Source organism: Moschus berezovskii, chromosome 3, assembly GCF_049115385.1.
Source record: "Moschus berezovskii isolate FMDL1 chromosome 3, NW_MosBer_1.0, whole genome shotgun sequence".
Lineage (NCBI taxonomy): Eukaryota > Metazoa > Chordata > Mammalia > Artiodactyla > Moschidae > Moschus > Moschus berezovskii.
In genome coordinates this window covers 22,530,966-22,557,690 of record NC_142462.1, presented here as the reverse complement: position 1 = coordinate 22,557,690, position 26,725 = coordinate 22,530,966, and the positions used below count along the sequence as shown (strand labels likewise).

At 39.9% G+C, this 26,725-nt stretch overlaps 2 long non-coding RNA genes across 5 annotated transcripts in view; one reads left to right on the top strand and one right to left on the bottom strand.

Moving 5' to 3' along the window:
* Positions 1–26,725, top strand: part of LOC148778297 (uncharacterized) — a 117,485-nt gene that overhangs the window by 19,005 nt on the left and 71,755 nt on the right. The gene's annotated exons all lie outside the window — the stretch shown is intronic.
* The window catches only part of LOC148778299 (uncharacterized), a 42,988-nt gene continuing 29,140 nt past the window's right edge, over positions 12,878–26,725 (bottom strand). The window contains exon 3 of the long non-coding RNA XR_016036717.1: positions 12,878–14,724. This is a non-coding gene — a long non-coding RNA (uncharacterized LOC148778299). The remainder of the gene's footprint in view (positions 14,725–26,725) is intronic.

Here is a 26,725-nt window from a genome sequence, read left to right as displayed (position 1 = left end):
TACTCTTCCAGTTGTATTGTAGCAAAAGAATACAACTCATAACCAGTGAAAAAAGAAATGCTACAGGAAGGGGGACCCCTTCCAGGGCCCAAGAGTGGGCTTCTGTATAACGCTTGGAAATGAACTGTCTGAGGAGACACATGAGTTGACAAAGCAAGAGCTTTTATTGGGAAAGGGTGCCTGGGCATAGAGCAGGAGGCTAAGGGAACCCAGGAGAACTGCTCTATCACGTGCCTCACAATCTTGGATTTTACAGTGATGAGATCAGTTTTTGGGTTGCCTTTGGCCAGTTGTTCTGGCTCAGAGTCCTTCCTGATGGAGCATGCATTGCTCAACCAAGATGGATACCAGAGAGAAGGATTCTGGGAGAAGATAGGACACGTGGCATCTCCTTTTAACCTTTCGCAAACTCTTCCAGTTGGTGGTGGCTTGTTAGTTCTGTGTTCCTTACCAAGACCTCCTGTCATAAAGTAACTCAGGCAAATGGTCACTACAGTGCCTGACCAGAGTCGGCAGTTTCAGTCAGTATGTTTCCCCTAACAGAAATACAGAGGGCATGGTCTGAGAGGGTTCCAAATGCAAAATTTCCCTCTTGAATCAAAACACATCCCTGGACTCACTCAATCTTCAGTGTTCAGGGTTTTCATTAGGGTTTCATTATGTAGGCTTGATTGATTGAATCACTGGCCACATGATGGAACTCAACTCCAGGCCCTCTGCCCTGCCCAGGAGTTTGAGTTTATATTGCTTGGCTCAAAGACCTAACCCTCTAATCACATGGTTGGTCTTTCCAGCATAGTCAGCCCCCATCCTGAAACTATCTAAGGATCCATTGAGCTTATCTATGGAAAAGCTCTATACAGTCAACAAAAACAAGACTGGGAGCTGACTGTGGCTCAGATCATGAACTTCTTATTGCAAAATATAGACTTAAATTGAAGTAAGTAGGGAAAACCACTAGACCATTCAGGCATGACCTAAATCAAATCCCTTATGATTATACAGGGGACAAATAGATTCAAGGGATTAAATCTGATAGACAGAGTACCTGAAGAAGTATGGACAGAGGTTCATAACACTGTACAGGAGGCAGTGATCAAAACCATCCCCAAGAAAAAGAAATGCAAAAAGGCAAAATGGCTGTCTGAAGAGGGCTTACAAATAGCTGAGAAAAGAAGAGAAGTGAAAGACAAAGGAGAAAAGGAAAGATATAAGCATCTGAATGCAGAGTTCCAAAGAATAGCAAGGAAATATAAGAAAACCTTCCTCAGCTATCAATGCAAAGAAATACAGTAAAATAATACAGGGAAAGACTAGAGATCTCTTCAAGAAAATTAGAGATACCAAGGGAACATTTCATGCAAAGAAAGGCACAATGAAGGACAGAAATGGTACGGACCTAACAGAAGCAGAAGATACTAAGAACAGGTGGCAAGAATACACAGAAGAACTATACAAAAAAGGTCTTAATGACCCAGATAAACACAATGCTGTGATCACTCACCTACAGCCAGACATCTTGGAGTGTGAAGTCAAGTGGGCCTTAGGAAGCATCACTAGATGGAATTCCAGTTGAGCTATTTCAAATCCTAAAAGATCTTGCTGTGAAAGTGCTGCACTCAATATGCCAACAAATTTGGAAAACTCATCAGTGGCCACAGGACTGGAAAAGGTCAGTTTTCATTCCAATCCCAAAGAAGGGAAGTGCCAAAGAATGATCAAACTACCGCACAACTGCATTCATTTCATATGATAGCAAAGTAATGCTCAAAATTCTCCAAGCTAGGCTTCAATAATACATGAACTGAGAACTGCCAGATGTTGTTCAATCTGGATTTAGAAAAGGCAGAGGAATCAGAGATTAAACTGCCAACATCTATTGGATCATAGAAAAAGCAAGAGAATTCCAGGGAAAAAATCTACTTCAGCTTCATTGACTATGCTAAAGCCATTGACTGTGTGTATCACAACAAGCTGTGCATAATTCTTTAAGAGATGGAAATACCTAACCACCTTACTTGCCTCCTGCAAAACCTGTATGCAGATCAAGAAGCAATAGTTAGGACCGGACATGGAACAACAAACTGGTTCAAAATTGGGAATGGAATACATCAAGGCTGTATATTGTCACCCTGCTTATTTAATTATATGTAGAGAACATCATGCAAAATGTCTGACTGGATGAAACACAAGCTGGATTCAAGATTTCTGGGAGAAATATCAATAACCTCACATATGCAGATGACAGCAATCTTATGGCAGAAAGTGAAGAGGAACTAAAGAGCCTCTGATGAATGTGAAAGAGGAGAGTGAAAAAGCTGGCTTTAGATTCAACATTCAAAAAACGAGGATCATGGCATCTGGTCCTATCACTTCATGGCAAATAGACTGGGAAACAGTAAGAGACTATTTCCTAGGGCTCCAAAATCACTGCAGATTGTGACTGAAACCATGAAATTAAAAGACCCCTGCTCCTTGAAAGAAAAGCTATGACAAACCTAGACAGTGTATTAAAAAGCAGAAACATTAATTTACCAAGTTAATAGTCAAAGCAATGGTTTTTTAAGTAGTCATGTATGGTTGTTAGAGTTGGACCATAAGGAAGGCTGAGAGCCAAAGAATTGATGCTTTTGAACTGTATATCTTGGAGAAGTTTGGACTATAAGGAGATCAAACCAGTTAATGCTAAAGGAAATCATCCCTGAATATTCATTGGAAGGACTGAAGCTGAAGCTCCAATACTTTGGCCACCTGATGCAAAGAAAAAATCATTAGGAAAGACCCTGATTCTGGGAAAGATTAAAGGCAGGAGGAGAAGGGGCAACAGAGGATGAGATGGTTTTAAAATGAGATGACATCACTGATTCAATGGACATTGAGTTTGAGCAAGCTCAGGGAGATGGTAAAGGACGGGAAATCCTGGCATGCTGCATTCCATGGAGTCGCAAAGAGTCGGACATGACTGAGTGACTGAACAACAATGACAAAAACTACCTCAAAGTGTTTTTTTTGTTTTAAAGAATTAAAAGAGCTGAGAGTCGGACACGACTGAGCGACTGAACTGAACTGAACTCAAAACATTGCCTGGCACTATAGAAATGTTAGCTACTATTTGTCATTCAATATGAAATATTTTTACGTATATTCAATAAGTACTATTAAAACTCATACTACTGTTATATTTTCCCTCCCGAAAAGAGATAATAGAAGTTGATGTTTCCAAACATAACTGTCTCCACAGGAAATTCTTGCAAAGGCTAAGCTACATACATTTTTCATCTCTTTTCAAGATCTGGTGACAAGTTTTTAATATCACCACTGTGTCCCAAAAAGAAGATGGTTCTCATATAAAGCCTAAAAAATGTTGAGTGACTGGGAATATTACTAGCAATCAACACTTCTAATTAGAACTTCCAGCTACATTTTAACATAACTAATTTATATTTTCCATTTTTAATTTTTTGTTTCAATAAATATATATTTAGTGCCAGATACTAATCTAGGTGCTGAGTCTATAGTAGTGGGCCAAACGAAGTTACTGACTTGGGTTCTACTGGGAAATTCAGATAACCACATTAAAAAAAAATATATATATATATAAAATATATACCTAGTATCTATTCAATATTTTGAAAATATCATAATATATATTTAATATATACAATAACATTTCTATGATGAAAAATAAAGTTGAGTTAGGGATGGAGTGTGACAAAACATTCTATATTTTATTAGATGGTCAGAGACGTTTTCTCTGAGGAGGTAATATTTAAGAGAACCTGGAATGAAGTGACTCATATGTGTCTCCTGGCCTGTTTTCTGCTCTGTTTGTGCACCCACAGTTCTGTCCCCCTGGTTTCTGTACATACAGTCTTTCTTCGTCACCTTGTATCTAGACCATGTCAACCTGTTTATAGCTGCCCACTTATTCCACGTGCCAAGGTCAGTTTGAAATTCAGTAGTGTTCTACACCTAGTCATTTTGAGTCAGCATCAAATTTAATAAAACTGTAATGCCTATATTGATGTTTTAAGGGTTTAAGTAGAAAGAGTGCTTAAGAGGGTGATTTTGTGGAAAGGACACAGGGGCCAGCTTCGGCGAGGCTGCTGAGTAATCTTTCCCTTGAGAAAGCAGCAGAGTTATTTTTTATTTCATTTTTATATTCTGCAACTTCAGACTTCAGTTAATATTAAATTACTTATCAGAGAGAATTTGGAATATGGTTTCCTTTATATTCCATTTGACTTAACATCATTTCTCTGTGGTGAAGTCTCTTTGCTATAAAAGCTCTTTTTATAGATAATTGAGCCTGAGAGTGAAATCTAGGCATCTGAAGGAAATATAGCTGATTCTCTTTCCAGGGGAAAATAATCCTGGCCTCCTTCCTGGAACCAGCAAAGTATGAGGCAAATGACAGTCCTTGATTTCGATCAAAGATCCAAGACTATTCCCTGATAGTTGGGGGCAGATCACCCACTGAAAGCCTGTTTCATTTACTCCACTGTCTATTCAAGGCATACAGTGCTCAGAAAATAAATGATAGGCCACTGAAGCCATTAACAAGAAGAAAATGCATTGATAACTTATCTTCTCTTCACAAAAATCCAGCACAAATATTCATCAAACCCAAAGTGTGAAAGGATACAAAGGTCAAAGGAAGAAAGGAAGAAGGGAGTCAGGGCAGGGGAGGGAGGGAAGAAAGAGAAGTGAGAGAAAGAAGAAAAAAAAAAGAATGAAATGAGCCATCGGTAAAAAGATTTCCTTATTTACTCTCAGAAAATAGCACTAGAAGCAAATAAACTCCTTAGTTAAAATCATGGAAGGGGTTATGCTCTGCTTTATTACTGGATAGCAGGGTTGTACATTACAGATCATTACAAACTGAATAATATGAACAAAGCCACATATATACACAATCAAACCGCCTACTGAGGCGTGGAACCACAGAGCAGAAGCAATCATTGTCGAAAGCAGCACAGTGACAATACAACTTTAAATCCATTTGATAGGCAAACTATATCAGTTGAAATTTCTCAGGATGAATGAGTCTGAAATTCGTTATCTGTAGAGCAGCCTATCCCATGATGCTACTTTATTTATTCAGATGGAGACTGGAGACTATGGGTAAACATTACAGCTCCAGTCTCAACATGTTTTGTAGATAAATCCTGTACTGTATTTGTTCTCTTATGCCTTTGCATAAGGTTCTTTTCCGCTATAGAAGAAAAGAGTAGGGAGTGAGGGGAACAGTGAAAGGAATATCTTTAAAAGACACCACACACAGAACTGTGAAATAGTAAAAAGATGTGTTTACCATGCAGGCCATACAACAATGGATAGCATTCTGTCATTGAACATTTCCACTTTAACATTTTAAATAGCTGGGAAGTGCTCTAACCTCTTCAAACAGTCTGTCAGACAGTAAGATTCATTATGTCTACAGGCACCATTTAGCCAGGACGCACAGCAAGGTAACTTCACAAAGTGTAGGTCATAAAATACGTATTTGTTTTATGGTTGAATTTTCACATTTTCCCTTTTCTCCATTGGGAACCCTAGTTAGTTTCAGCTGAATGAAGTGAAGTGTCTAAAATGAAACTAAGGAACAAAATGTTTCTGTGAAAGTACAATAAAAATAATTCTTGAAGGAATTGTGGTTGGAGAAGGTTGGAAATGTCTTCTATGGAGAGGATGAGAACTGGAAGACAAGATTTACAGTCAATGTAAAAATTTCCTAACAACTCTTCTGAGAGGTCTGCAGATATATTTTTTCATTTACTGAAAGGCCCAGATGGATTCTTACTAAACAAAGGACTCTGTCTTGATAAGTGTCCGAACTCTTCTGCTAAAGTTTGAACCCTCCATTTTATTTGCCCATCTCTTTATTTATGCATAAAAATTTTGCTGTTTTAGGTAGGACAGAGAATACAGTGATTATAAATGTTTCTTTTTTCCCCCAAGAAGAAGTTGTTCTTGATAAGTTCACTGATTTGGGGGTAAAATATTCTATCGGGAATTTCTTGGAGTGAACAGCCTATTTATCTGTGGAATATCTCAGCTGCACTTAGTGTCATGGGAGGACTGGAGTCAGGTATGGAGTATTGGCATGGGATCTGGAACACATCCCAATCTCCACTTGGTTTTTGTTTGGGTTTTTTCCTATCTATAAAAGGAGAAATTTAGATTATAATCTGAGTCCCATTTCAATGTTTCCTGATTTGAGTCTTTATTAAGAACCTTACTGCTGCTGCTGCTAAGTCACTTCAGTTGTGTCCGACTCTGTGTGACCCCATAGATGGAGGCCCACCAGGCTCCCCTGTCCCCGGGATTCTCCAGGCAAGAACACTGGAGTGGGTTGCCATTTCCTTCTCCAATGTGTGAAAGTGAAAAGTGAAATTCTTTTAAAGAGTTCTCAGCTAACACGAACTACTCTTTATCAAACATGTACACTATTATCACTTTTAATTCCACAGCAACCCTACAAGGTTGTTACTATTATTTTAACATTTAAATTATTTTTTAAATAAGGAAATAAGCAAGCTTAAAAAGATTAAATGAAATTTTCTTAACTACAAAGCCATATTACTACCCTTAGAGAAAGTGATCATCAATCCCAGGGTCTCATTTCACATTTGCATGTGTGCTAAGTCACTTCAGTTGTGTCTGACTCATTGTGACCCTATGGACTGTAGCCCATCAGGCTCCTCTTCTATGGGATTCTCCAGGCAAGAATACTGGAGGGGGTTGCCATTTCCTCTTCCAGGGATCTTCCCGACCCAGGAATAGAACTCACGTCTCATGTCTACCTGAGTTGGCAGGCAGGTTCTTTGCCACCAATGCCATCTGGGAAGCCCTTCACATTTGCAACTTGTAGCTAAACAAGGTCAAGTAACTTGCCCAAGGTCACAGAGACAGAAGTATCAGAATCAGAACCTGAATCCAGCTTCATCTTCCTCCAAGTTTGTATATTACCTTACACCACACTGCCTATTTCCTGAAGCTGCAAAAGAGCAAGAGGTTAGTATGCCCTATGATTTAATAAAATTATCAGATTTAATCAACATAAATTCATATAACAAGAGAGATCCTAACTGAAGTCCAGTGTAGGTGAATTTTCCAAAAGCAAGAGAAAATAAAAGAGACTTGATGAGGACTAAAGAGTAAACTGAACGGACTTTAATGCCATCTGCTTCTCTTTTCATCAATTTGCAACCAAATGATATCTAAAATCCCATTACTTCCTCCTCCTGGGAATAATCTAGATCCAAAAATATCCTGAGTCCAAGATCCATGGAGAGCCTCCCTAGTTTGCACTGACCTTACAAAAAAGCGTGACTATAGAGAGGTAATTTAAATGGACCACCTCAGTTTCCTGCAGAAGTCTCATCATTTGTTGCCAAGAGCATCTTTTGTAATGGTGAACAGCCTGATGCTTAAAACTTTAGTCAATTTGAGTCATTATAAAAAAAGCAGCAGCTTCTCTGCACAGAGGGAATATGTACATATATTTTTGTCCCATCAAAGATGACTTGAAAAGTCCTCCTCCAATTTTCTTTGAGAAAAAAAATAGCCTTTAAGCCAAGATTAAGCTGGAAAAAAACTTCCGATAAAAGGGAATATTTTTCAAAAACTTGCAAGTAACTGCAAAGCCAGTTAACACAGAAAACCTTGTCACCTTAAGTATGCCATTTGTTATCACACATGCTGGAATACATCTATTCATCTTCTTTTAATTGCTTAGCTGCGCTCGAAATACAAAGCAGCTCAATGATGCAGAGACTGTGAAAGAATATTTTGTCATGGAAACTTTGAAAAACCCTTTCAAAGCAGGAGCCCCTCTCTGGTGAAATGAAAACTTCTAGCTGTTTGTTGGGCATTGTATTCAGCTGATAAGTGTCTGGAATAAGAGGCCTTCTCTCTGAGTGGCTTTTGCATATATCATCTTGTGCTCACAGATGGCTGAGAAAATTCCTACCATTTTCCAAGTCGAGTTTGGGAGAGAAGTAATTTGTTTCATCCTTATTTTCTTGAATAACGACAAATGAGATTACCCCTGAGTTGACAAACACCTGGTGACTCCTGTGAGTATATCTGAGACCAGTCCTGGGACATTTTTTAGCCCATCCTACCTCCGAAGAATTTTGCTGAATGTAAATACCAAACATGAATATACATATTTTAATTTTTTTAATTAAACACTTACTATATGATTTATGAACCACGTGTTTTAACTGTGCTATTTCACTGAATCATTACAGTAGCTGTATCACATCTATTTATAGATATTCCAGTTTCAAAAATGACAAAACTGGTAGCTTAGTTTTTAATGAGTAACAAAACAACAAATCAAACCCAGCCCTTCAAACCCAGGATCTCTGTAGCGCCTGCCCTGACTGAGCTCACTCTTTGTCTAACCCAGCTCCTGCACCGAGAGTATGATGGAGAGCTTGAGAGTGGTCTGTCTGGGTTTTGTGTGTTTTTATTTTTTTGCAAACTCTTTCCATTCATCAATGTTCCACCAAAAATTATGAAAAAGTTATAACCCAAGCCTTCCAAGAGGGACTGCTGACCTCTGGGGGTTCTAGGTTATTTCAAAGGGCTCAGAAATCTTAAGGAACTCAATTTCCCTATCAGATTCTCAGTTTCCACATGTAGCATGTTTGTTTCTAAAACTGATCTGCAGGAGAATACACCTGCAGTTTTATCTCCTGAGTGTTCTTTTCAGAGTCGTTCTTTTCCCATTTTACAGAGGCTCATCTCCTTATGGTGTATTGTCTCACAGGATAATCTGAAGTGCTGCTCTCTAAGAAGTATTTGCTCATTGAGATACCCCAAGTTCCCCTTCCCATGAGACACACACAGGGACAAAATTCTTCTCATGAGGAAATAAGCTTTCAGTATTTTTTATGCTTTGTAATAGTAATTACCAAAAATGTAATGTTTATTTTGGTTTTATAAATTATTAGTTAATAAAAATGTTTTAACTCAATAGAGGAAAACAGTTAACTCAAACTTTACATTGTGTCATTTGTAAGATGGACCTAGAGACTTGTAAAGCAAGTCAGAAAGAGAAAGACATGTATTGGATATTAATATATATATATACATATGTGGCATCTAGAAAAGTGGTACAGATGAACCTATTTCCAGGGAAGGAATAGAGACACAGAAGTAGAGAAGAGACATGTGGACACAGGAGGGTGAGGGGAGTGTGGGACACAGAGGGAGATCAGGATTGACACACGTACCCTGCCACGTGTAAAATAGATGGTTAGTGGGAACCTGTTGTGGAGCACAGGGAATTTGCTCTGTGGGAGCTAGATGCTCTGTGGGAGCTGGATGAGTGGGATGGGGTAGTGGAAGGGAGGCTCAAGAGAGAGGGAAATATATTTATGCATAGAGTCAATTCACTTCATTATACAGCAGAAATAACACAACACTATAAAGCAACTATACCCTAATTTAAAAAAAAAAATTCAAGATTCTTCCAGCAATAAAAAAAAAACTTTACAAAACTATGAAAAAAAGTTAATTCCAATTTATAAGCATATTTTGGTAGCAAAGAAATATGATAGAGTGATCAATAAAAATTGTCAAAAATATGTGTATTTCATTAGGATAAAATTCCGTGGGGGAAGTGAGATAAAAGAACAACCTAACTGACTCAAATAGTTTGTTCTAGTCATTTTTAATGCGTGGTGGCAGAAATCACTATGGCATTAATTACCACTGGATATGCTTACAAATGATAAATTTAACAGCTTAATTTTTAAAAGAACATAGTTTTAAGGCCAGTTCAGGTTCTCACCAAAACGCGATACTGATCTGCTGTTCTTGACAGAGAATGAGGATAGGAACCAGGACACATGAGAAGTACCAAAGGCCAGGATTCAGACTGTAATGAATGTCAGTGTGTTGACATAATTCCCTCTTCTCCAATCCTATTATATTCATTTCATGAAAAATGTTCTCATATAATACTATTTTCTGTTCTTGTTAATATCTTTGCCATATGGGAAGATATCAGCATTTTAATGATTTATTTAAACTTTTTTTAAAAAATAATCTCTGTTCCTCAATCAACACTTCTACTTCACCTCTCTACCTCTAGTTACAAGAACTGAGGACAGGAACTGTCAGCAAATCAAGTCACAGATTGTTGGAAAGATTACTGTTCTGGGAACTGCTATTATCTTTCTGACAAAAATTATAACAAGCATGGGAAAAGGTGCAACCAGAATTCATTAATAACCTACCACTCAGAATCAGAGGATACCATAGTACAAATTTTAGAAACAACAGACGTGGTTGATATTCAAGGAAATGTCATAATTCATGTTCAGAATTGATTTTCCTGGCCTTTTTGCTGAGATTGTCAATAAATGAAATGGCTATTTAATCCAGCAATGGCTGGAGTAATATAATGCATGACAAGTAAGAAATTAAAAGATGCTTTATCATTCACTACCATTACAACTACTTTCCTGAGTGCTCAACATAGGGCAACTCATTATACTTTAGAATTCAGTTCAGTAAAACTGTCTCTCAGGCCTGGAAGATTTTTTAGGTGGCATTTTCTTACCCTGTGTATTTTTCCCAAGGTGTAGAAAGAAACACACACACACACACACTCACACTGTATTGCAATGAGATGACATATGTGCTTGTAACATTTCACTTTCTAGCATGTGTCTATAAATTTAGAATTTATGGGAAAATATTAGATAGGAAAATGGTTTTAAATACAAAAATCAGCATTTATTATAAAATATGAATTCATATTCTATGACTACAAAAATAATTTTTGCCTATATCTATTGAACGGTATTCATCATGAGTTGTTTATGCCTTATATAAAATATTATTTAGGCACGCTGACAACCCTGTGATCTACATACTTCTATAACTTCCATTTTAAGCATAGGGAACTCAGGATTTAAAGGATTAATTAAATTACCCAAAGTCTTTTGGCCAATAAAGCACAGAGACCTAACCCAAGCTCAGGACTGAAAGCCCTGGATTTAAACCTGCTCTCTTCAAGGTGGTAGCCATGGCACTTGAAATGTGGCCAGTTGACACTGAAAAAAGATGTATGAATAAAGTATACATCAGATCTGAAAGACAGAATGCAAAAAGAATGTAAATTATCTCAAGAGCAATTTTTAAACTGATCATAGGTTGGAAATGATATTCTAGATACATTGGATTAACTTCAAAATTTTGTTAGACTTATTGCTAAACTCACTTTTTTTAAGTGCTTAACTGTAGCTACTAAAATTGTTTAATTATGTATGTGATTCACAATATATTTCAATATATTTCTGTTGGACATCACTGATCTTAACCTTTGAGTATAATACTATATCTGAATGTATTTGTATGTATATGTAGTACAGAGTTTTTATTGTATTGAAGTACAGTTGATTTACAATGTTGGGTTAATTTCTGCTGTACAGCAAAGTGATTTATATATATATAGTCTTTTTCATCTTTTTCCCATTATGCTTTATTATAGGATATTAAATATAGTTGTCTGTCCTATACAGTAGGACCTTGTTGTTTTTCCATTCAACATATAATAGTTTGCATCTGCTAATCCCAGACTCCCAATTCATCCCTCCCCCACCCTCTCACACCCTTGGCAACCACAAGTCTGTTCTCTATATCTGTGAATAAATAAGTTCACTTGTGTCATATTTTACATTCCACATATAAGTGATACCATATGGCACTTGTCTTTTTCTGACTTACTTCACTTAGTATGATAATCTCTAGATCCATCCATGTTGATGCAAATTACATTATTTCATTCTTATTATGGCTGAGTAGTACTCCATTGTGTGTGTGTGAGTGAGTATATATATATAAAAAATATATATATATATTCCACATCATCTTTATTCATTCATCTGTCGATGGATTTTTAGGTTGTTTCTGTGTTTCGGTTATGGTGGTAAATGGTGCTGCAGTGAACATAAAGGTGCCCAAATCTCTTAGAATTACAGCTATTTTCCTGAATATATATCCAAAAATGGAATTGCTAGATCATATGGCAACTCTATATTTTAGTTTTATGAAGAATGTCCACACTGTTTTCCACAGTGGCTGCACCAATTTACATTCACACCAACAATGTAGGAGAGTTCCCTTTTCTCCACACCCCCTCCAGTGTTTCTTATTTGTAGACATTTTACTGATGGCCATTTTGACCGGGTGAGGTGGTACCTCATTGTATTTATGATTTGCATTTCTCTAAAAATTAGAGATGTGAAAGTGAAAGTCATTCAGTTGTGTCTGATTCTTTACGACCCAATGAACCATACAGTCCATGGAATTCTCTAGGCCAGAATACTAGAGGTCTCTCCAGGAGATCTTCCCCACCCAGGGATCGAACCCAGGTCTCCCGCACTGCAGGCAGATTCTTTACCAGTTGAGCCACAAGGGAAGCCCAAGAGTACTGCAGTGAGTAGCCTATCCCTTCTCCAGCGGATCTTCCCGACCCAGGAAATGAACCGGGGTCTCCCACATTGCAGGCAGATTCTTTACCAACAGAGATTTCTTTTCATGTGCCTGTTAGCCACTGGCATGTCTTCTTTAAAGAAGTATCTATTTATGTCTTCTGCACTTCTTGATTGGGGTGTCAGTGTTTTTGCTGTTGTTATTGAGTTGTATGAGCTATTTGTATATTTTAGAAATTAAGCCCTTCTCAGGTGCATCATTTGCAAATATTTTCTCCCAGTCTATTGGTTGTCTTTTCATTTGGTTTATGGTGCAAATGGTTTTGTGGTGCAAATGCTTCTAACTTTGACTAGGTCCCATTTGTTTATTTTTGCTTTTACCTCCGTTGCCTTGGGAGATTGTGTATGTACATATTTCTTTGGTCTAGAAGAATATTAAAGTATAAAAAGATTAAAAACATTAGTCTGTATTAGTAGGCTTGGGCTGCCACAACAAAATACTATAGACTGGTTAGCTTAAACAACTGAAATTTATTTTCTCACAGTTCTAGTGGCTAGAAGTCCAAGATCAAGGTGCCTGCAGGGTTGTTTTCTAACAAGAGCTCTCTTCCTGTCTCGTTAATGGCCTCTCACTGTGTCCCCACATAGGGCTTTATTTATTACCTCTATTGTGCCCCTAAAGACCCCAATACTAAATACTATCACACTGGAGTTAGGGCTTCAACCTATGAAATTGAGGGGTGGGAGTTACAAATACTCAACTCATAACAAGCAGTTATAGTTGGATATTAAATTCTAGGTGAATTTTACTTTCCTGATAATTTTATGCAATGTATTTATTTTTCAACCAGAAAGCACACACATATTTCCACTTTTCAAAACAAAATTTTATAATACTATTGTGACTGGAAGCAACAAGCTCATTCTTCTAGATTTTTTTCCTCACACTATAATTTTATGGTACAAATTTTAAAGGTGGCATTTGTTTGTATCTTCTGAGTGGCAAGTTGTTCCTGATGTTTAGGAGACTCGGGCAAGGACCAGAACACCCAAAATAGCAGCTAAGCACTCAAAGGTTTTTCACTGTCCCTTAGGAGACTCCGAGCCCCTCGAGCAGAAAGATGGCTAAAGAGCTCAACATACTGAGGATCCCAGGAAGAATGCTCAAAGCCAATGCATGGGCAGATATGAGAACTAACCTTGCTTATCTTTCATGGATTTGAAATATTATCTCTTTGTATACAAACAAGGCGGGTATTAAAAACACACAAAGGGATACACTTGTGTGTACAACATAATAATGTATTATTATTTATATGAAACCTGATGAAATTTAACCAGTTGTCAAGTGACCAGAAAAGCAGCCAGGAGCTATAGACCAAGACATTTAAGGATAATGGACTGCTAAATGGGAGAGACAGATTAGTTATAAGCATTTGAGTCTCAACAGATTTCACACCACCCTCCCTACTCCCCTTCCAACAGCCATATCTGCTAGCTATTGAATAATGAAGTTTAAATTTTCTTGGACTATTATCATAGCTGCAGAAGTAATCTTTCAACATAGTGCTTGCTCATTCAGCTCCTATTATAATTTCCAGTGAAATAAAATATCACCAAGTCATTCAAATTCATAGACCAAAGATATATCTGTAGTGACAAAGTATAGGATAAAATTCATTATCCTGATAAATTGATGAACGTGGACAGTCGCTCTGAATAATTTGAGCTAAAGGAACTTTACTCTCAGTGGTCGGATATTTTTGGCCTGATTTATCCACATAATTGCCTCGGCTCTCCATTTCATTTTGCCCACGTCAATACAACGAAGTCTCCGTGCTTGATTTTGAAAGCTTCACTATTTCATGTCACGTTAGCAAGAGAGACGCACCCAGCAAATTCTGGATGGATTCTGTGACAAATGACTTCTGTGGTCTGCACGTGTCTCTTCAATGACAGCTGCTGGGAAGAAACATCACCTCCCAGCTGCACAACTTGATCCTTCTTTCCCGTGTAAATTAGGAGAAATTGAATATTTGACTTTAAAGTGGCACTTCACACTCCTCTCATTGAATATCACAACTGTGCCCGGACGAAAGGAAACAAAAACCCCATCATCGGCAACTGATGGAAGAAAAAATAGCTCTCTCATTTCGGAGATAATAAGCAGGATGTTCCCCTGCAGCCTTTCTTCTTAATTCTCCTTATTGTGTTTTATTAAATGATGCAGTTTGAAATTAAGGCTCTGGAAACCTTCATGCACACTCTGCATAAACAAGCAAAACAGAAACACAGTTCAAAGAGCAAGTAGAAGCCCCTCCCAAAAGCCATCTGCTTTCTTTTTGTTATGAAACTTCAATTCATCAGCAAAACTCCAAAGAAAATATTTAGAGCAGAAGTGTAAGCCTGGACTCTGAAGCTGCTTTAAGGCAGCATTAATAGAATGCTGGGAAACTTGGTTAGACTGTGTTAAGTACTAACCAATCTAGAACTAGTCATTTAACCTGCTTCATTTACTCATTCAGCATTGTATTCACTTATTCATTCATTCAAGAATATCTTTTTAAGACCCTAAGTGTGCCAAGAACTGTGGCAGGTGACTCTGTTTGCACATCATTTAATGAACATAATAAATATACCAGCTCTGCCATGCCCTGGTGACTTAGCGGTAAAGAATCTGCCTGCAATGCAGGAAATGCAGGTTCCAACCATGGGTCAGGAAGATGCCCTGAGGAAGGAAATGGCAACCCACTCTAGTATCCTTGCCAGGAAAACCCCATGGACAGAGGAGCCTGGTGGGGTATGGTCCATGCAGTTGCAAAGAGTGGGACATGACTGAAGCAATTAAACACACATGCCATGCCTACCTCTCAAGGTTGCTGAAAGCACTGCTATAAACTATAAAACAAATAAAAGCATCTGTGTTTGTATTCACCAATAAGCCACCAAAAGAAAGTGCAACAGTTATTTAGTTACCAACGCAAAAAATTTAAATATGATTATAACTTAGAGAAGATTTCATTTTATATATCCACTAGCACAAATGTCCTGCTAATTTTCATTCTGTAAGTGTAATAAAATACTTCCCTCTCCCTATTCTTATCCACTGCTCTCTCAAGGGAAAGAAACCAATGATTCAGGCACTATAAGCTTTCTTAATTACATTAAGTAAACATACAAAAAATATAACTAGTATTAATCCTGACATATAATCCAACTTTGCTAAACAGAATGTCACTCTGAACTTCCTTTAATATTATCCCCACAATTTATACCCTTCTGATCTGATGGCAGCTTATAACTACAGTAAAATAAGACAGGACCCTAGAGCTCATGCAACGAGTTGACTCACTGGAAAAGACTCTGATGCTGGTAGGGATTGGGGGCAGGAGGAGATGGGGATGACAGAGAATGAGATGGCTGGTTGGCATCACTGACTCGATGGACATGAGTGTGAGTGAACTCCGGGAGTTGGTGATGGACAGGGAGGCCTGGCATGCTGTGATTCATGGGGTTGCAAAGAGTCGGACACGACTAAGCGACTGAACTGAACTGAACTGAACTAGAGATTTTGCATGAAGAAGAAAGAAGACTTCATTCTGTTCAAGAACTAGGTTGGAATGAAAATATCTGTTTTCATAGCATATTCTAGCCTATCATAACTAAATCAGAAATTGTACCAGTGATAAGAGGACCTAATAAAGAAACCTAAAATGTGCAGCAATGGCTTAGCAATTAGACAGCAGTGAGGTATCCAAAGTTAGATCCATTTTATGTAGTGGAGGAAAGCATTTGACAAAATTATTTCCTGTGATAATTTGGGAAGCAGACCATATGCTTCTGAACACATGGTTTAGGGGAAGAACATTGAAAGCAAATTTTAGCTATTTTTGACAAACATTACAAGGATAAAATAAGTTCAAAGAGAAATGAAAGGAATAGAAACAGTTCAGAAATTTAGGGACTTGCAAGTCAAAAAAGTGACTACTTCTAGAGCTCGAACATTAAAAGGAGGGATCTCCAAAGACTTTGTAACAAAATCACAGTGAATCTTTCTGTTAGATGAAATGACTCAGGACAAGGATCGGATTAAGCGTGTGAATTTCTCACCTATTATTCAGACATCTTCAAGGTAACCACTGTAAAGCTGACAGACAAATGCATGGGAGTGTGAAGCAATGAAGCAAAGCAGACTTGTAGAACTCGGTCTAGAAAAGAACTTCTGGTGCGATTACCGGCACATGGAGCTTGTTGGAAGCAAATACATCAGAAGCCTACTCTCTGTGAGGGAACTATGTTGCCAAGTACACCATGAGTCTGCATTTAAAAAACAACTGACATTGTGAGACTTGCAACTCTTGGGTCCCCAGTGACCCATGAGAAAGAAGGTTGCTGAAAAAAACTGTGCAGCTCCCAAGGAGCTCCTGTTTCCCTCTCCCCACTTCAGAGGCGCTAAAGAGAATAATGGAAAAGAAGGAACATCTCAGAGGGAAGAGCTTGCAGCCATGGAGCACAACTGGAGTGCGACTGCTCTCAAGGCTCAGCCCTGAGACCGCACGCAGGAACAGCCACCACAGGAGAGAGGAGGGGGATGTCATCACTGCTGTGTTTCCTCAGTCTTCCCCTTTCCAAGCAAAAGTGTGGGCCATGACTATCCTGCCCCTTTCTACCAATGCATATCCAACAGAGGTGGGAAGGCCATAATTTTCCTTTTAGTTCACAGGTCATCTGGTCCCAAAGACCTTCACACAGACCTCAAGAAGAGGCCCGTGTACTCCACAGAACTTGACGTAGTGACTGGATTGGACTTTGGGTTGTCTCTCCTAAGACTGGGTTGAGATGTTGTGTATGTGTGGAAAAGGAGTAGCTGGAAGTTTGATGACTAGAAAGGCAGACAGTAGAGAGACTAAAAGAACCTACCTAATATTAAGGTGTTTCTCTACATTTCCAAGCCCCATGCACCTAAGTGGGATCAAGCAATCAGATCATGCCAGTGGAAAATGAACAAAATGGATTCTGTAGCTTGCTTCCTAAACGTTCTCCTGTTCTTTCCTTTTTCCTGCTCTGGTGACTTTGGAGGCTATGTGTTCCAGACGGTGCAGCTACATGGTGGAGAAGGGGTATAGTGATTATACTTAATAATGTTATCTTACATACTTGAAAGTTAGCTAGAAGAGTAAATCTCAAATGCTCTCACTACAAAAAGGAAATGGTAGTGATATATGATAAAGGTGTTAGCTAATATTACGGTAGTAATCATTTTCCAGTAATAAGTATATCAAATTGAAGCACACACTTTAAACTTACACAATGTCGTATGTCAGTTATGTCTCCATGAAGCTGGAAAAAATGGAGGAGGACACCAGATTCTGTCTGAGGGAGAAAAGTGTATTATTTGTGTAGAGTCACTAGGATTCAAGGGTTTATATATTATCACAGCAGAACTTAGATTAAATCAACTAATATGTGATATAAACCTCATCTTCATTCTCCTCACAAAGTTTTTAGCAGGACCTAAAATCACTGCAGATGCTGATTGCAGCCATGAAATTAAAAGACGCTTGCTCCTTGGAAGGAAAGTTATGACCAACCTTGATAGTATATTAAAAAGCAGAGACATTACTTTGCCAACCAAGGTCCATCTAGTCAAGGCAATGGTTTTTCCCGTGGTCATGTATGGATGTGAGAGTTGGACTGTGAAGAAAGCTGATCGCCGAAGAATCGATGCTTTTGAACTGTGGTGTTGGAGAAGACTCTTGAGAGTCCCTTATACTGCAAGGAAATCCAACCAGTCCATTCTAAAGGAGATCAATCCTGGATGTTCATTGGAGGGACTGATGCTAAAGCTGAAACTGCAATACTTTGGCCACCTCATGCGACGAGTTGACTCACTGGAAAAGACTCTGATGCTGGGAAAGGTTGGGGGCGGGAGGAGAAGGGGACGACGGAGAATGAGATGGCTGGATGGCATCACCGACTCTGTGGACATGAGTTTGAGTGTACTCCGGGAGTTGGTGATGGACAGGGAGGCCTGGCGTGCTGTGATTCATGGGGTTGCGGAGAGTCGGACACGACTGAGCAACTGAACTGAACTGATACTAAAAAACCTCTTGATGAAAGTGAAAGAGGAGAGTGAAAAGGTTGGCTTGAAGCTCAACATTCAGAGAACAAAGGTCATGGCATCTGGTCCCATCACTTCATGGGAAATAGATGGGGAACAGTGGAAACAGTGTCAGACTTTATTTTTTGTGGCTCCAAAACCACTATGGATGCTGATTGCAGCCATGAAATTAAAAGACGCTTACTCCTTGGAAGGAAAGTTATGACAAACCTAGATAGCGTATTAAAGAGCAGAGACGTTACTTTGCCAACAAAGGTCCATCTAGTCAAGGCTATGGTTTTTCCAGTGGTCATGTATGGATGGATGTGAGAGTTGGACTGTGAAGAAGGCTGATCGCTGAAGAATTGATGCTTTTGAACTGTGGTGTTGGAGAAGACTCTTGAGAGTCCCTTGGACTGCAAGGAGATCCAACCAGTCCATTCTAAAGGAGATCAATCCTGGGTGTTCATTGGAAGGACTGATGCTAAAGCTGAAACTCCAATACTTTGGCCACCTCATGCGAAGAGTTGACTCACTGGAAAAGACTCTGAGGCTAGGAGGGATTGGGGGTGGGAGGAGACGGGGACGATGGAGAATGAGATGGCTGGATGGCATCACCAACTCGATGGACATGAGTTTGAGTGAGCTCCAGGAGTTGGTGATGGACAGGGAGGCCTGGCGTGCTGTGATTCATGGGGTCACAAACAGTCATTCACGACTGGGCGACTGAACTGAACTGAACTGATGCTGATGACTAAGCTTTTTGGTGTGAATGGAGAAGAATGGGTTTTAAAAGGTTCTGTCAGTTTTTGGGTTAAAGTGAATTGAAAATATTAAGATATTTTGTGCAAAACAAAAATGCACATTGCAATGAGAGACAGCCGATACCTAAGTGACACTTAAGTAACCACCTCTTGGCTCCCAACGTTCCTCTCTCTGGATACAAGAAGCAGATTTCAAAACAATCACAATGAGGATATCCTAGCTTCATCCTGGGCCAGAATTTGAACGCATCTGTGTGACCCTCATATGATGGCGCGGCAAACTCCCCGAAGTGTATTTACTGACAGTACAAAGGAGGCTCCCAGGAAAACACTCATCCTTAGAAAGGAAAGAGTTGGGCATGACAAAGTTCTCCCAACACCAAAGCTTTAATCATTGCAAGGGAAAGGTGTCCTGGGTGTTACATGGCATCTTCACTCATTCCTTTCTCTGATCCAGTTTCTAAGCCCTAGGAAGACAAGGGACAATAGATAAAACCTAAAATTTATTTAATTTAAACTTCTTTTAAGACACTAGATCTTTGGTAAGACAAAGCTTAAGACATTACAGACTTGATGACCATGTAACAGAGAATAGAACAAACAAAGCATTTCTGTAACTTGGTCACTCTTCCCTCAACAGAGCTTTGGCACCCCGAAGCACTTGTTAATTGTGGCCAGAGTACCAGCTAGCAGTAGCAGGTAGGAGCAATGCCTGCCACCAGTGCAGTATCCACGCTCCAGCTGGAACAGCAGTGTACAGCAGAGCTGATGGTAGGACCCAGTGGGGGCTATTTGGCTGACTATTTGGCTGGACTATCACCAGACTTTTCATGAGCATTTAATGAAACACTGCCTAAAGGCCCTAAGAAATAGCCAGGGTCAGGAAGAGAGGACTTTACCAGCAACTGAATTCTTGGGTGAATGAGTTGGGGGTAGAGCCAGAGAAATTTCATGCATGAGGTAGTTTTTTATTGCATAAAGATATCTCAAACATATTGGCTTATGCCAATATGTATTATTACAAGAACCATTTATTATTTCTCATGAGTCTAGGAGTCACAGTTCTGGTGACCTGGGCTGAGCTTGTTTTATCTCATCTGGGCTCACTGATGTGTCTGTGGTCAACAAACAGGTCCGTGGGGACTTGCTGAACCAGGTGGCCTTGGCTGAAATGATTCAGCTTTCCTCCACATGTTTCTCACACAACTCCAGTGAATTCACCCAATTCACCCAGGCTTGTCCTCATAATGAAGGTAGGATCCAAGAGCGAGAGAGAGAGCATGCAAAAGAGCACAGAACTTCTTGAGGCCTAGGCTTGGACCTGCCTGCTCAGTCGCTCATCATGCCCAACTCTTTGTGATCCCATGGAAGGTAGCCTGCTAGGCTCCTCTGTCCTTGAGATTTTCCAGGCAAGAATACTGGAGTAGGTTGCTATTTCCTCCTCCAGGGGATCTTCCTGATACAGGGATCGAACCTGAGTCTTCTGTGTTTCCTGCATAGACAGGCAGATTCTTTACCACTGAGCCACCTGGGAAGTTACCCAATATTGTAAATCAAGGAAAATCACAAGCTCAGGTCATATTAAGGGGTGAGGGTACAGATGCTACCTTTTGATGGGAAAATCTGCCAAGTCAATTGAGAGGTGGCAGATGCTGACAGGGAAATGACTGACACTATTTTTACAATCAATCCACTATGGCTTTTATCATGATACTGTATGTATGGGAGAAACTTAGCCTCGCCATAAGTTTCTCAGGACTCTATAGCTAGAAGGGTTTTAGTGATTATTGTTTACTCCAACCTCTTAATTTCAGAGAGAAAAAATATGAGGCCCAAAGAGGTTATGCAATTTGGTTAATTTCTCATAAACAAAGAAGGAATAGAAATTACTTCTGATTCAACTCAGGGCTCTTCGTACCACACTGTACTATCCTCTCTTCCAAGAAGACCTTTCAGTTCAGTTCAGTTCAGTTCAGTCACTCAGTCATGTCCGACTCTTTGTGACCCCATGAATCACAGCACGCCAGGCCTCCCTGTCCATCACCAACTCCCGGAGTTCACTCAAACTCATGTCCATCGAGTTGGAGATACCATCCAACCATCTCATTCTCTGTCATCCCCATCTCCTCCCACCCCCAATCCCTCCTAGCATCAGTCTTTTCCAGTGAGTCAACTTGTCGCATGAGGTGGCCAAAGTATTGGAGTTTCAGCTTTAGCATCAGTCCTTCCATGGATACAACAAAATTTGGTTTTGTTCTTCATTTTTTTACCTACCACATTTGCCATGAAACAGCTGTCTGGAAAAAAACCAACAGTAGCCAGCAAAGACTTTGGATCCGTCAGCCAAGGTCCTCTCCCTGAGGCTGCATCCTGCTCTGCTGGGACTTGCGCTCTGCCCCTGAATCCACTGCCCAAGCCCCATTCCACGGTGAATTTCCAGGATCTTAATTATCTGCCCTGTCACATGACTCTCCCTTCCTACAGAACCAACCTGCAACAGAGGGTCCCAGAATTGGCCCAACAGTGTCTATATTTGCCTCAACACTTTATGCTCTTAATGCTCTTAGAACCAACCTCACAAACAGTTGCTAACCTTAACTTAGCAATTTTTTTCTTCCCATTTTGCATAAGTAGTTATAATTTTGCCTTCCTCAACTGTGGCTTTTCTCCAGATTCTGTATTACAAGCCAGAATGTTGAAAGTACAATAATATTTCCTACCTCAAAAAACTATAAATTCATTTTAACAGACAAGCTATTAGAAACACAACTATCTCGGATAAATGAGGGGGACAGTAGAAGAGAGAAGGTATAGCTTTCTGGCAATGGAGTCATGATCCCTTAAGAGGTGTGAGACTGAAGGCAGGGTTATGGGTCAAGTACATCAGGTGCTGTCACACTCCAAGGCAAGCACACATGAAGATGATGTGTTACTGAAGAGGCCTGCTGCCTATATACAGAGCATAACAGCAGACAGGAATGCATCCATTTTTAGCCATTTTTATGATTCTTCTCTGTTTTTATGGGCATCCCAGCAGAGTTCACCTCATTAGCCATTATAGAGATTTTAATTCTTGAGTTAATCCTGTGTTCAGTCATCAGAATGAATATTAATATCTTTCTAATGTAATTTTTAATTAAATATAGCATCACTATTATAACACCCCAAAGATCTAAATAGAGTTTGAAAGAGAAGACAGACACTATCACAATAAAAATCAGAAAATTCTGCTCACATTCTTTTTGGGAGGCTGATCATCTATGAAGTAATGAGAATAAATTGTGAGATAATGTAGGGCAGATCTAATTAAGATAATGAGCTACGATTATGGACATGATTTTCCAGGGTTAAAGATATTAACAAAAGGCAATACATGGATATATTTTAAATATCCTCTTTGGTCTACTTACTTATATTAGCTATGCCTCTTTAAAAGGAAAAGTAATGACCCTGAGTCAGCTGTAGGTGCAGTTTTAACTATTTCACTATTATTTATGCAGGTAATACTTTGACAGATTTTTTTTTAATTTGACTGAAACAGGTTTTTTTTATTTTTAAAACTATGGCAGTCAACAGAAAAGAGACACTAGGATCAGTTTTCTCTCTGTACTTTGAAAGCTGTATTATGAAGATATCTTAATTTGGCACATGCAGATTTAAATGGATATTTTTGGAAGGAAGTAACTAATTAGCCTGCCTTCAACAGCAGCAGTGGTAGCAAGACAACCAGGGAAAAGGTGTCACTGAGCTTTGTAGGTATGCCTGGATGCCACCTTTTCTCCTCTCCAAAGATAGAATAACAACCACTTAATCCTTGGTCAACAACGATCAATCAACAGAAATCAGTATTTCCGAAGAAGCGTGGAAGTGCTGAAGGAAAGCCCTGGAAGGGTCTGATGGCTGAATTACTTGGTAAAGATTAAGCCACTGCACTTTGAAAACGCAGGCACTTGGACTGGTACCCGCTAAAATTAATGGGATTTAATCCAAGGGATATTAGGAGTTTTGCCCCCTAGAGTCAGCCTCACTGGTAAGTCATTCACAGTTGCTGTCATTTACATCAAGTAGCATCATACATGGGCTTTCCAGGTGGCGCTAGTGGTAAAGAACTTGCCTGCCAGTGCAGGAGACATAAGACACTCAGGTTTGATCCCTGGGTCGGGAAGATACCCTGGAGGAGGGCATGGCTATCCACTCCAGTATTCTTGCCTGGAGAATCCCATGGACAGAGGAGCCTGGTGGTTACAAAGAGTCAGACACGACTAAAGTGACTTAGCAGAAGCAGCAGCATCATATATATAGTGGGTCTCTTTTAGACAATGGAGCAAACTCAGCTCATTACCAGTGAGAAAACTGTAACTCTGGAGCTGCGCTGACCACAGTGCAGTGAACTTCTGAGCTCCATTAACTCCCCAGCCTCCAGAACCCTTCAGAGACAGCCTGGGTAGCTACCTCCATGGCACTTCACTGAAATCTCGAGACCCTAAGGATCTTTGAAAAAAAGTTGGACAAAACAAAAGAATGAATGTCTGAAAGACATAAATGATGCATTTGAAAGAAAAGAAACCGAGTTCCCTGGATTTTCATTGGATCTTGCATTGCTTTCCTTTCCTGTTATAAATCTTCTCCTTCCCTTTCCATCTCTCTCTCTAAATCTATGAACACACATCACTACATCTGTGTGGTATGATGGAAAGAATACTGCTAATAAGTCAAAAGACATACTTTTCCGTGTGTGTGTGTGTGTGTGCACATGCTCAGTCCCACCGGGCTCCTCTGTCCACAGGGATTCTCCAGGCAAGAATACTGAAGTGGGTTGTCATTTCCTATTCCAGGGGATCTTCCTGACCCAGGGACTGAACCCACGTCTCTCGCTTCTCCTGCATTGGCAGGCAGATTCTTTACCATTGAGCCAACTGGAAAACTGCTTTTTCTAGTACTGGCACTAACTCTACTTTGCTGTGTGGGACTGAGAAAGTCACTTAACCTCTCTGATCTTCCATTTCAACTCTGAAATTTAAAAGCCAAAAACAAACAACAGCAACAACAAAAACCACTGTCATTTTGTAGGATGATATGTGGACTGAATGAGATCATGAAATTTAAGTACATTTAAAATTATAAACCCTCTAGTCTAAACACATTTAAAACATAGTGCTGTCAATATGTTCCCACTATGTTAGATAATTTGGGAAGCAAAGCAACTGGATGGATAGCTTATCATCAATGATTGACTGACATCTTAACAAAGTAAAATAATGATTTTCAGACTTGGTTTATTTTAAATGCAACCCTGAGAGCACAGGTCTGAGATCTGAGGATCTAGGAAGAGGCTTGAATACAGGGACTGCAACAGAAGTTATGAGATCATCTTTTCCAAAGACTTAAAGCCATCAAATATGTTTAAGTAATATAACCCACTCTTTCCCTTTAATATCTATGTTCATCCTATTAATTTTCTTTTCCTCTCTCATCTCAGAATCCAATATGAGAGAGTAGAAACAGTGCTGTGGATTTGGGGGCAAAGATACCCAGCTCTGCCACTTCGCCAGTTATTCAACTCTCCAAGCCTCAGGCTTTTCATGTGCAATATGGACTCACAGATATGATCCTATCTACCTTAAATTAAAGGCAAGCAGGATGGGGCTTCCCTGGTGGTCCAGTGGTTGCGAGTCTGCCTGCCCATGCGAGGGACATGTTTCAGTCCCTGGTCCTGGAGGATCCCACATGCTGCAGAGCAACTAAGCCAATGTGCCACAACTACTGAGCCTGTGCTCCGCAGTCGGAGAGCCGCAGCTACTCCAGCCCGCGCACCTACAGCGCATGCTCCACAGCAAGTGAAACCACAGTGAGAAGCCTGCACATCTCCACTAGAGTGGAGCGGCCCGTTCTCGCCACAAATTACAGAAAGCCCTCTTGCAGCAACAAAGACCCAGCACAGTTAAGTAAATAAATTAACTTAATTAAATCTTAGTTTATAAAAGCACTTAGGACATAAACGTCAGGTTCTTTCGATTATACTCCAATTGTTGAAGATTAGGAACATTAGAACAAACAAGAACGTCTTTAAAAAAAATCCCAAGTGCTGTAATTGGGCTCTCCAACCTCCCTATCTAGACTTGTTACTTCTGAAACTTGGCTTTTATTTACCCTAATCCCCTAATTTTGGTGATGGACAGGGAGGCCTGGCGTGCTGTGATTCATGGGGTCGCGGAGAGTCGGACACGACTGAGCGACTGAACTGAACTGAACTGAATGCACCCTCAGCTGCCTAGTTGCCACCATCCAGTAATTCCAGTTCCCCTCATACTCCCAAACTAGTTCCTTCCATTTCCTCCAAATCTAAGATTAGCTCAGCTAATTATTGCTGTTCAGTCTCACAGTCGTGTCCGACTCTGTGACCCCAAGAATTGCAGCACGCCAGGCTTCCCTGTCCTTAACTATCTCCCAGAATTTGTTCAAACTCATGTCCATTGAGTGATGCCATCCAAGCATTTCATCCTCTGTCACCCCCTTCTCTTCTTGCCCTCAATCTTTCCCAGCATCAGGGTCTTTTCCAATAAATCAGCTCTTCACATCAGGTGACCAAAGTACTGGAGCTTTAGCATCAGTGCTTACAATGAATATTCAGGGTTTATTTCCTTTAGCACTGACTGGTTTGATCTCCTTGCTGTCCAAGGGACTCTCAAGAGTCTTCTCCAGCAAGCGCCACAATTCGAAAGCATCAATTCTTCAACACTCAGCTTTCTTTATGGTCCAACTCTCACATCTTTACGTTTGGAAAAACCAAACATAGCTTTAACTATATAGATCTTTGTGGGCAAAGTTGTATCTCTGCTTTTTAATGCACCATCTAGGTTTGTCATAGCTTTTCTTCCAAGGAGCAAGCGTCTTTTAATTTCCTGGCTGCAGTCACCATCAGCAGTGATTTTGGAGCCCAAGAAAATAATATCTGTCACTGTTCCCACTTTGTGTGTGTGTTAGTCACTCAGTTGTGTCCAACTCTTTGAGACGCCATGGACTGCAGCCATGGGAATTCTCCAGGAAAGAATACTGGAGTGGGTTTCCATGCTCTTCTCCAGGGAATCTACCCAACGCAAGGATTGAACCCAGGTCTCCGGCACTGTAGGTGAATTCTTTACTGTCTGAGCCACCAGGAATGCCCAAAGGAAGCCACCAGGAGAGCATATGTGAGGTTGTTGATATTTCTCCTGGAAATCTTGATTCCAGCTTGTGAGTCTTCCAGCCTGACATTTCCGATGATGTACTCTGCATATAAGTTAAATAAGCAGGGTGACAATATATGGCCTTGACATACTCACTTCCAAATTTTGATCTAGTCCATGGTTCCGTGTCCGATTCTAACTGCTGCTCCCTGTCCTACAAACAGATTTCTCAGGAGG